This window comes from Dipodomys ordii, unplaced genomic scaffold (genome assembly GCF_000151885.1).
Source record: "Dipodomys ordii isolate 6190 unplaced genomic scaffold, Dord_2.0 Scaffold90, whole genome shotgun sequence".
Taxonomy (NCBI): Eukaryota; Metazoa; Chordata; class Mammalia; order Rodentia; family Heteromyidae; genus Dipodomys; species Dipodomys ordii.
Window position 1 is genome coordinate 2,531,782 of NW_012267306.1, and position 12,390 is coordinate 2,544,171.

At 40.0% G+C, this 12,390-nt stretch overlaps 1 protein-coding gene across 2 annotated transcripts in view; it reads right to left on the reverse strand.

The window, feature by feature from the left end:
- Nucleotides 1-3,407: 3,407 nt before the first annotated feature.
- The window catches only part of Cdk14 (cyclin-dependent kinase 14), a 413,243-nt gene continuing 404,260 nt past the window's right edge, over nucleotides 3,408-12,390 (reverse strand). For both annotated transcript variants that reach the window (XM_013026092.1, XM_013026093.1), the window contains one exon: nucleotides 3,408-6,711. The gene's annotated coding sequence lies outside the window, so the exon portion shown is untranslated. The remainder of the gene's footprint in view (nucleotides 6,712-12,390) is intronic.

Sequence of the window (12,390 nt, forward strand, 5' to 3'; positions counted from 1 at the left end):
GTACTTACCATTTTGTTAGCTGGATTTGTTTTAAATATTTTAAATATGTAGCTATGTCTTGACTTTTCTTCTTATCCAGACCTTGAAGATGTTAGGAGTGGTTCCTTTACTACCCCATTCCCAGAACCATGTTCTAAACCAAGTTATACACACTACAACTCCCCCACCCCAGCTAATTTCTCTCACAGACATTTTATATGTGATCGGTGAATTAAAAATAATTCTAAAATGTATAGTTCTTAAAAATTAAAAAAACATTAATGACGTGTTAAAATTATATGAGATCCAAGCTCAAATTCAAGTATCTACAAGTAGTTTTATTGGAACATATGTACGCTTATTCACCTAAGGATTATGCCTGGCTGTTTTCTCTACAACTACAAATGAATAATTGAAACAGAAGTTGTACAGCATGCCAAGACTAAGGTGTTCTCTCTCTGGCCCTTGAAGAAAAAGTCAGTAGACTTTAGGCCCCTACTAAAGTAGCAGACAGGCCAGAAGAAGGGAGGAATCTAGCAGCTCTCACACTGGCTGCACAAGAGAATCACCTGTTGAGTTTCCATCTAGACCAGTCTACCCTCCATCTTTCTAGAATGTTGGCCAGTGGGTATGTGGGGAAGGAGTAGGAGTTGGTAGGTGTGGAAATGTTTTAAAAATTCCCTGGTGATTCAAATGAGTCAGGTGTTAAGAACCATGAGGCTATGGGAATGAAATACATGAGGCTCTGGATGAATCTTTCAAGTGTCAGTTCCTGGAGGTGGGTCTTGTTTTTTCCCCAAGGTTCTCAATGGGTTATAGCCTTTCTCTGGGGATAAAGATACTGTTACCAGATTTGGCTGAAGAAGAGGGGAAAGTAAGAATAATTGTTTCTACCTGTAATATGATGGATAAAGCTCAGCTTTATTATAACTGAACTCTTGAACTGCTGGTTCAGATGAGTCCCTGGATTTCCCCGACACCATGAATCTGCCAGGTTGGCACACTTGGGGCTGGATAGCTAACATCTGTCAGATCACTTCTCAGGAGATACCCCAACAGAGAACTCTTACCCCATCTTTGCAGTGTGCCTTCCATAATTATTGGTGGTCTCGCAGGGAAAGAATAAAAAAGACAACTCTATCGGAATCCCATTCTCCACTAGCACAGTCAGCAACATTGGCAGAGGATGGCTTCAGGGCTGCAAGGCTGCTCGGAGCTATTATTGTGCTGGGCTCTTTCTCAGCATGACTCAACGCAGACAATATAGCACACCGAGAGCGTGGGGGATGAACAGTAAATACGAGGCCTTGGATTTTTTTTTAATCTTGTCAGTTTTCCCCTGATTTGTGTCCTTTATACTAGCCCCCTCTCCTATATAAGCTTCTCAAAGCTAATGCCCATAACGCCACCACCCACTGGTAGCAGCAGGCTTCTGGGCCACTGTGAGGCTCTCATTGCAGAGATTTACAATGCCCGCCATTATTCAGCAACTGTACGTGTTAACCCAGTGGCACAAGGTTGCTCCAACACCTTCCCCTCTGGTTTTTCTTTGCTCTGGGGGCCGATAGCAACTCCAGGAGTGCCGCCCTCCTGACTCCAGCTGCTTCCCTCAGCCCGCTCCCATCACACCCTCCAACCCACCAGTGCAGGAAGAGCCCTGCTGAAAAAGACTGTAACAGTGGGCAATTATGAAATTGAGAGGATGCTTGACATCTGTACTGTCACGTTTAAAAAGTTAAAAATATTTCTCAAAGGCATTTCTTTGGTCTCCTATAGATTCCAGCCCTCCATCCCCTTTCTTTTATTAAGAGTGCATGTGATTAAATCATTATAGACACACAGTAAAGCTCTAAAATGTGAGCTAGCCGCCGAGGCTGCTGGGAGTGACCTCAACAAATGGTACATAGCTGCTTGGAAGTAAAATAAGGTTATATATTTTGCTCCCTGAAACCACCACCCTGGGCTGGGTGTGGTAGTTCAAGCCTATAATCCTAGCTACTTGCAGGGTTGGAGATGGGGAATCAGGGTTTGAGGCCAGCCCAGGCAAAAAAGAAGTTCCCTAGACTCTATTTTTAATCAATGGCAGGGTGTGGTGCCACATACCATTATCCCAGCTCAGGTGAAGCACAATGGTTGGGTACAATGATGTGCACCTGTCATCCCCAGCAGCACAGGTAGCACAAGTAGAAGATTTGCATCCCATACCAGTCCAGGTTAAAAGCAAATAACCAATACAAAAGAAAGGGGGAGGGTTTGGAGGCATGGCTCAAGTGGTCGAGGGCAAGCTCAAAGATTTTAATTCAATCTTATGTACCACAATAAACCAAAAAGCAAACGACACCCCAAATCCAACAACCATGAAACTCAAAAAACCAGCCCACCCACCAGATTCCTGGAGCATCACTCTTTTGACTTTTTAAATTATATTCAGTGCTTAGGATTCCCATTCAAGTAATAAATGTGCACATTATCACTATGATGGATACTGGGAAGTCCACCTGTGTGCAGTCTCCTGTTCTAGAATCTGGCGGCGGTGGCAGTGACTGTGTAAAGATGCATTTGCCCTGAGCACCGGCAGCCCAGTGCTTTAGTGGAAAAGCAGGAGCGGCTGGAGGTGGAGACCTGCCAGCTGTACTGGAACTTGCCCTGCCTGGGAGCATTCAGGCAGGTCTACCTCTGTGGGAGAGGATGCTGCTTTGCGAAGGGTTCACAAACAGAAGCCCCAGAGGTTATAGAAGAGCAAAGGTAGCAAAATCAGCTGCTGCTCATGGGTAAGCAATCTGGCTAGGCAAAAACCAGGTTTCCTGGAATTAAAAAAAAATCCAATATAGACTCACAAACACTCAAAACACTAAATATACTCTGCAGATTGATGGCCATATTTGGCATAAACCTTAGTAATTTGTTAAATTATGGGCGTGTGGCAGGGATGTTTGGAATTATGAGACAGTTGACAAGAAGGTAGTGACTGAAGCAGGACCAGACTTCCAAGCCAGCAGTACCAGTCCACTGTGGGGTTTTGACAGTGCCCTGCCTGTTCAGGGCACATGCAACCATGGGTGTGTTTGGGGAGGTGTACTGAGCTCAGTAAGAAACAGTGAAGCTATTTCCCAGAGCATCTGTATGTGAAGCTTTGATCAAATGTAAAGCATTCAATGGAGTGGAATCTACAGAGAGTAGATAAAAGATAAATGGGACCGTCATGGAAAAGACCAGATAGGCTCCAGCTCATCAGAGATGAATAGACCCTGTGGTGATCATGAGCACAGAGCCAGAGAGTAACCTGCAGCTCACAGATTCATTTTGCATGGCCCCCACTCCTTTCCACATAGTGTGTTTGCCTTTGGTGACAAAGAATTTTAAGACAATGTTTCTTTATTACGGGAGATAGTCTTTTGGGCACTCATGAAGGTATATCAAGATGTATGGAGAATCTTCTATACTTTATTCCATATCATGTTACAATAAAACAAGTGACAGCTGACAAACCGTTACATCCTTCATAATACAGACAAATTACAAGTGGTAACAAATATGCAACGCATAGTATTCCATTCTCCTTACTAGGTGTCCTTTTGAAGTATAATAGTTTTCTGAATGATGCTAGCACATTTCGTAGGTACCAACCTCATTAGAAAGTACACATCTCAGTGCATCATACACACAAAAAAGACAATAAAAGGGAAAAGTCCACTTCCAAACAAAGAGTGTAGATTTCATATATGCTGCTATGAGAAGGGGAATGGCAATAGGTAATTGCTTATTTTATTTGAGATTTGAAAGGTTTTATTCTGATGTATGAGAAAATTGCGAGGCAGTAACATACAGTTTCCTCTGCCTACAAGCCAGTAAAGGAGATGGACGTTACACACAGTAATGCAGCATATTCCTATGTATAAGGGGCAGGCAACAATCTACCCCAGTATGTACAGCCTAAACATCCTCTTATATAACAAAGATTACAAACCCAGTAATATTCACAGATGAGAATCTTATATGAACGCATACCTAGGGTGCTGATTATATCGGCTGTCCTATACACACCGAGGAAGGATACTGAGCCTTGATCTCTGTGAAGCCTTGGAGGCTCCTTTGCAAAGTCCTCTGATCATTCTTGGAAGGGAGAAGTAGCTTCTAACCCATGCATCATAGGTAGACAGCCACCCCAGCTCTCTGCCCTCTGTATTTTCATTGAACATCATTTCAATCAAACCAGTCCTTTAATGAAATGGAAATGAAGTCCTGGTATCTCCTTCCTGTGCAGTGAGGTCATGTGAATGCAGTCACCAGGCTAAGGTGTTCATGCTATTCTCACCAGCTGGTGGACCTCAAGCGACTCCTTCATACAAAAATAATCTCACAAACATTCCAGTGCTTCCCTTTTTCTGATACATTCCAGTATAATTAATCTGTTAATGAACATAGTCTGTATTGATTTTCATGACTCCCCTCAGGGAGCCTAGGAGTGAAAAGCAGGTGTGGGTGTGTGTGTGCGGGGGGAGGAGGAATGGGTCTGTGATTGCAAAAAGGAGAGGAAAGGAAGGGGCCAAACCAAACTTTGGGTTTCCTGTGTGGTTGGCAAGGATGGGGATCTGAAAACCTTTTAACTTGCTGGGAGCATGTCTCTGTCATAAGACTGATTCCCTATGCTACGTTTTATTTCCCAAGAGAAGTTGTCTACGAGAAGGGCATGATCTTATCACCCTCACATTCCTAATTGAAGTCTGTCAACCTTAAATAATTTCAAATTAGAAGCCTTATTAAATGGTAAGGTTTAATCAACAAACTCTTTGATTTAAACTTATAACACACAAGCATTACGCTTCTCCCCCAAATAAGTGAACAGTTCAAAATAAGGAACAGGGAAAAGGCCGTTTCTGATTACATATACAGTTCTTTCATATGTTTACTTCAAGAAATCCTAATTTAAGTATACTTTAAATCAAAATAGCTCTAAAGACTTCCATGGATTGGAATGTCTGGAAGAGGAATGAGAAAGATCCCTGGGTAGTAAAGAGTAAACATTCTAGTATTGGGTTTTGTTTGCTTCCTTTAAAAACCAACTAGTAAACAATTCCTTGCTTAGTATTCACGAGTTCATGATGAACAAGACATCTGGTTAGGATGGGTTTTGACCTGGAATATGCACTCACACCTCACTTCACTCCACAGACAGTACCATTTTATAGAGAGGTATTCTGGGTCCACTTCTCTATGTGTAATGGGTTTGACCATAGAGAAGTTTCCCCAGACCTGACTCTCAGAAAGCCCTTGTCGAGATGGATCATAATTCTTAGTTTTGATCCTAAAAGTGTATGGCATATTTCAAAATTGTCATTGCTCCTTCTTTCTAACAAATAGGAAAATGTGAAGCAATGGACACAAAGGTATTTCTGTGGGAACTGTGCATGCAGTAGATGAAGTCTTTAAACTGCTTCTTGACCCCAGTAACACCAGAATTTCCCCTGGGAGCCAGCCTCCACCAGGCAGCCCCTCTCCAGATCAAAAAGGTCAATACCAGTGCCTTTTCTGCAGTGCCACAGGCTCCTGATATCCTTAAACAAGAGAAGCTGGGGTCTCCTTTTTCCTATTTCTATCTTTAAAGCAAAATTCCTGCATTGTTTCTAAAACCTGCATTTGAACAGTTATTCCAGAAGACTGGTTTAAAGTCAGGTACCCAATGATATCTTCTAATCAGCTTGGAATGTTTTCTAAAAGTATAATCAAAGGTGTGTGTTGTAAGTGAGAAAACCTTTCACTCTGGATAAATTAATCCTTTGCGTTTAAGTATTAATCATCCAAGGCTGTGTTCAGAGTTCCTCTGAACTATGATCTGAATCTTTTATACCCAAGTTTTAAATATTCTGTTCCTCACTCTTTTCTCCATATAAAATACAAGGGGTTAACAGAGTAGAGATAGCAAAAAAAAAAAAAGATGTTGACAAGACGCAGAACCAATGTAAAAAGTTACCTCTATTTCTTGAGGTTGAAAACTATTCGGTATAGCCCTGTCTTTGTTGTTGATGCTTAGTATGTGTTTTCTTCATTTCCAAACTGCTCTGAAGACAGTTATGTTATTTGTGGCTTGAAAAGGCTAAGCAAGTTTCACTATCCTATACAAATGTGTGGTTATTTCCAAGAAACAAACAAAACAAAACACATTTTGCAAATTCTTCAAAAGGTAAGCGACAGGTGGGCCCCACAGTCTGGGGCCCTGCTGTCTAAGTCAGTCAGAGAACAGGGGTTTTGCTGCAGTGAAAAAGGTCCTTCCTTAGTGGTTACAAAATATGCACTGCTCTCAAAGAAAACACATATTTTTTTTTTTTGCCACTGTGTGGCTTTCAAGTACAGACATTACTGAAGAAGTGTGAACACCAAATGTGTTGTCTTAATGTATTTAAGACATGGGTGGTGAAAACATAAAAACCTTTACAGAGACACTGTGCTGCAGAGGGAAATCAAACAAAATCAAACACAAAAGACTGAAAAGAATACATGCCATGTATCAGTAAGCAAAGCTTAATCTTCACATAGTTCTTGGAAATCACAAGGTATCCAAATGCGTGCAAGGTTTTAAATGAATTGCAGAGAAAACAGGGTCTTGCCAGCTTCAATTTTCTTGTAAGTGAAATCCACCACAGGGAGCGCAGGGAAACCAATCCATGATTCCCTTCACATTATTGGCCACTTCATTAATGTTTTGTTTCTTTCCTGAATGATGACAACTTAATCCTGAAAGGAGGAAAAGAGAAAATGGTTACATTAAAAAGAAATCATTCATTTTCCCTAAATTACCCGCGACTTCAAAATTGGTCTGGCTAATGGGAGTCCACTGGGCTCTCCATAGCCACCCAAGAACATATATTTCAGGTAGAATGATTTTCTTAGTCCAATCAACAAATACTCTTCCTGTATTTTCTTCCTTTAAAATAGCTCAACTGGGGCTAACTACCTCTTGGATTATTTACAGAAAAATTCAGCAAGTTTCTTTTCGCAGATCATTAGTAGTAGTACAGGTCTTAACTTAAGTACTTGCAGCATCACATAGTCTTTAAAAGGGCAGATTGTGTTCACTTTAAGGAACATGGAATAGAAAATGGATCCCATCCTTGCTTTCACAAATTAGCTAGCTCTCTGTTGTTTTCTGGTTCCCTGTAATCAGTATTTTACTTTTGGCAGAATGAACATTGACTGGTAAGACTGAACTGGCAGCTTGTTCTCAATACCCTGCATCAGACTACATGCTTCCAATACTGTCTGCTTAAAACCTGGTATGATTTAAAGAGAAAGAAAGAATTCCTACCCCAACTCCTAACCCCCCTCCCCTGGTACATCTCTCTGTAATTCTTTTCAGCTCTAGCATCTTTGGTGGATTTTAGGATGGGAGAAGAATATCTATCCAGGTACAGTGTATGATTCCCAGCTTCAATGCACAGCTGAAGCATTGGACACCTTGGCTCCACTCTGTTCCAGAACCACTCACCACCTACCCTTAGAAGCTGGTTCCTGGTGACTGACACCAGGCCAGGCCTTCCTATCTCCATGTCTAGGGTGATTCTGAGCCTGGCCCAAAGGGTTTTGGCTAATTTTGGAACCCTCATGATGCTGTGGTCCCACAGCTGTAGCACCATGGACACTGCCCCACTTGGCAGCAACTCAGTGATACCTTGACCTGGAGAGCAAAAAGTTCGACTCTTACTCTTGAAAACCATTAACATGGCACTGCCCACTTACTACTCATCTCTTCTACTTACTCTGATGATCTTTCAGAATGTGTACTTTCTGCTCAGTTTCCTATTATTAGGCTGAAGTTCATGACATAAAATTAACTATTCCATGGGGCTGGGAAGGTGGCTCAGTGGTAGAGCACTTGCCTTGCATGCCTGAGGCCCTGGGTTTGATTCCTCAGCACCATATAAGCAAAAAGAAAAAAGCTGGAAGTGGTGCTGTGACTCAAGTGGTAGAGCGCTAGCCTTGAGCTGAAGAGCTGAGGGACAGCACCCAGGCCCAGAGTTCAGGCCCCACGACCGTACCCTCGCAAAAAAGTTAACTATTCCAAAGTGTATATTTTATTGGCATTGGGCATCATGATGTTGCACAGCTATTTTTCCAAACATATTTGGGGCATTTCTAGTTCCAAAACATTTTACCATTCCTCAAAGAGAATTCACACCCTTTAAGCCAGCATGCCCCTTCTTTCCTTCTCACATTATTTGGCAATATATTCTGGATACCATATAAATGGGATCAGAAAATATGATGGGGATCTCATTGCTTTCAATTAGCATAACATTTAAAAATGCATTCATGTTTTAGTATGTATTGATACGTCATTATTTTATTTGGGTGAAACTCATTTTGCTTATTCATCCGTTAATGTATATTTCAGTTGTATTTCTGGGTCTTTATTAAGAAAGTTTCAACCTGTGCCAAGGAGTCCTATTCCTTCCTGTAATATTTTCAGGGTGTCATCTGCTTTTACCTCGAGGTCTTTGATCCATTTGGAATTGATTCTGGTGCAAAGTGATATATAAGGATCTGACTTCAGTTTTCTATATATGTATAGACAATCCTGCCAGTACTTTGTTGAAGAGGCTGTCTTTCTTCCATCCTGGGTTTTTTTTTTTGGTTGTTTTTTTTTTTTTTTGGCTCCTTTATCAAAGATTAGGTGGCTGTAGACCTGCAAGTTCATTTCAGGGTCTTCAATTTTATTCCATTGGTCCTCAGGCCTGTTCTTGTGCCAGTACCAAACTATTTTTATTACTATGGTTTGTGAAGAAGGCTATTAAGGTCATACCTGGACAAGTGTTCATTCCAATTTCTGTTTTTAGTTCTTTTGGTTATGTACCTAAGGAACAGAGTTTCTGGGTCATATATTAGTTCTTTATGGAGCAGCTGCCATACTGTTTTTTGAAGTGGATGTAACATTTTGCACTCTTACCAGTAATGAAGAAGAGGTCCAATTTCTCTACATCCTTGCCAATATTTATTTTCTGTTTTTTAAAATTATAGTTTTCTTTGTGTGGAAAACTGGTTTGCATTTCATTTTTATTATTTTCATTTCCTTAATGATTAATGATGTTGAACACCTTTCCATGTCCTTATTTTCTATATGAATATCTTCTTTAGGGAATTATCTATTCAAGTCCATTGCTTATTTTAAAATTAGGTTATCTTTTTGTTGGTGTAGGAGTTCTTTATGAATAATGGATATTAATCCCCTATCACATAAGTAAGAATTTATAATAAATCCCTTATTTGTAAATCATAATTTAAAGATATTTTCTTCTGTTCCATAGATTGCCTCGATGAAGTCTAAGTTTAGATGTTTTGCTTTAGTTGCTTGTTCTTTTGGTATCATATTTAAAAAAATATAAAAGTATCATACTTAAAAAAATCCAAGGTTATAAAGACTTCCTCCTAAGTTTCTTTCTATGACTCTTACAATTTTAGCTCCCACAGTTAAATCTTTCATATATTTTGCATTAACTTCTGAATACACTATGAGCTAGGAATACCTTCTATTTTTCTGAGTTATGTCCTTTGATGAGGTAAAATATAAACAAGAGCCTTTTTGAAAAAGGCCAGAAAGTAGAATCAGTACTACCAAGGTACACATTTTTATCAAAAAGATAAAATCATCCATCTCATCTAACGTAGTTTAAACAGATGTTGAGATTCTGCTTTTCCCAGAGGCTTGCTTATTCTAGAGAAAGGAATCATGGGTTTTGTTTTTTAACTTGACATCTGCTTGCCTAGGAATAAACAAGCAAATGACATAGTTTGTGCTTGACTCCCCTCCACTCTTCCATTGTAATCACCAGAATGGAGGCCTGGTGCCCAAACTGACCTCCTGAACTTGAGACTTTATTTAGTCCCCCTTGACACACTTCCTCCCAAGAAGGAAGTAAAGGTGCAGCTGCTATCATGATGTTGATTAAGCTTGGTGCTGTTATCCAATATGTCTGCAAGGGCACAGCTCAGGAATGGCTAGGTTATGAATGAATAAGAAGTGAAAAAGATAGACTCTGAAGCTATCTTCAGAGTGGAAGGTTACTCAAGTGTAGAGTTCCCTTATGGCACATTCACTGAGAGAATATGCTATGCCTGGGTTCTTGTTTTTTGCTGAAATAACTGGTACAATGCAGCCATTTCAGCAGCAGTAGCCAACTACTGTGCTGGGCACAAAGTGCAGCATGTATATACACACCACCAGTGAAAAATGCTGGGTATAATTAATATCCTTTTGTAGGACAAAATTACCTTTTTTCTTTTTCCATTCTATGATGTTAGTTTTGAAATGAATACTTTGTTTTCATGTACCATTAAGCCAATGTCAATACAATAGCACTTTATAGGCCTACTGAGTTCATTAAAGAATTCAATGTTTTGGTAACTGATAATATTTGCCTCTGTCTTTGTCTTGCCTCTTTTTTTTGACTACCATTACTAGAAATATTACATATACCCCACTTAGGATGCAAACAGAATTGGACAATATGGGATTATACATATGAACAGTAACTAGATACTAAATGGTGAATGTAGTGATCATTACAAGTCTGTTACTTAATAAAAGAAAGCCAAGAATAAGAAAATAAAGGAGGTGTCATCTCCTCTGCCTGATGCTTCTCAGACCATGGGACGTCTCTTCTCTTTTGTTGGGCAGCATTAGATTTGATTTGTAATGAGTGTACATAGTTCACAGGTCAGTTTACTGCGAGGAAAATCTTTAGAAATCTAAATGCAATCATGCATTTGATGATGGAGATTTAGGTGGAAGAAAAAGAAAAGTATGCTACTACTATAGGGAAGTCAAACATGATATAAATTTAAATCATTACTTACACTTCATTGATAATTCAACTATAGTATATGCATAATATTAATCAACAGTGAATATGATCTATAAGCTCAACCATGGACACATCTGCTCATAGGTATATGTCAGAAGATTAATGGATGCCATTTTTATCTTCCTTTTTGCTTTTACAATGTTCTTTCTCTAGAAATGAATGTTTTAAGCAAGAAATTGGAATCAATTGATAAAATCCTTATTCAGAAATATCTACATAAGGCTTCTCAGCTATAAATATTAATTAATTGGATCGCTAGTACCCATAATGCAACTTTGTTCTGACCCATGTGCCCTATGAACTAGATATTTTTTTGGATTCAATTTTCTTAAAACCAACTGTCAGCCTCATGTGATGGGGGAGATGAAAAATGAAAATGAGCAGTCCTGCTGTGCAGGTGGGTGACCTGTGGGAGAGAGTCTGCCTGGCAGGATTTTTACACGAGCCATCAGACACAGACCAATTGATTAGATCATCTCACACCCGCCACCAACTAGGCTCAAGAGACTAATTAGAGAGAGTACTGCCTGCGCAGGCACCCCATTGACACCTAATTTGCTCAGCCAAAGCCTTTGGGGAAAATGTATTATCTCTGCAGCTACACTTCATGCATTTCTGATTTGAGGCATAAGCAAGGAGTGCTTCATCACTCTTTTGAGCAAACAGAATGCAGAAGCCCTTAAGTGCTAAATGCAAGCACAGACTCAGATTAGGAATGGACCAAGCTCTTCCTCATTCCCTCTTTGCTCCCCAATAACTCCTTCTGTGTACATATACATATCCCTACATGTATGTACATGATTTACTGCTAGAGGGACAGCACAGCCGAGAACCCATCTCAAGGTGCTCTGTCCGATGTGATCACACGTTCTATATTTCATGCTCTTCTGTTTATTCTATACAAGATTTTTTTTATTATTTTCCCTCTTCTTAAGTCTCACTAGAGAAAAGTGATTATTTTGATTGCACATTAAAACAACTGTAGGTTTTCCTTTCACTGCCTCAAATGTGAGCAGGATATTTTCCAAGGATGTATGTGAGGCTGAGAGGCAATTTCTCACTTCTATTTCACAGACTTCTTTATAAAGAAGTCTCAGCTTAATGGAGACAAAAGAAATACTAAAACCTGACAGAAAAAAAGGCTACTTCCTAAGAATGAATATAGTATAAAATTTATAAAGCAATTAGGTTCTCTTGAAGAAAAAAAAACATTATTTGATCAATTTAGCTTAAACTGTTTCCTACCTGGAGTAAAACTAATTCCAACTTTCTTCTCAAATGTAGAATCTAAAATGCTGAGGAAATGAGGCATTTAAAGACTGAATTGTAATTCTTTTTTTTGGGGGGGGGGTCCAGTCGTGGGGCCTGAACTCTGGGCCTGGGCGCTGTCCCTCAGCTCTTCAGCTCAAGGCTAGCACTCTACCACTTGAGCCACAGCGCCACTTCCGGCTTTTTTTTTTTTCCCTGCTTATGTGGTGCTGAGGAATCGAACCCAGGGCCTCATGCATGCAAAGCAAGTGCTCTACCATTGAGCCACCTTCCCAGCCCTGTAATT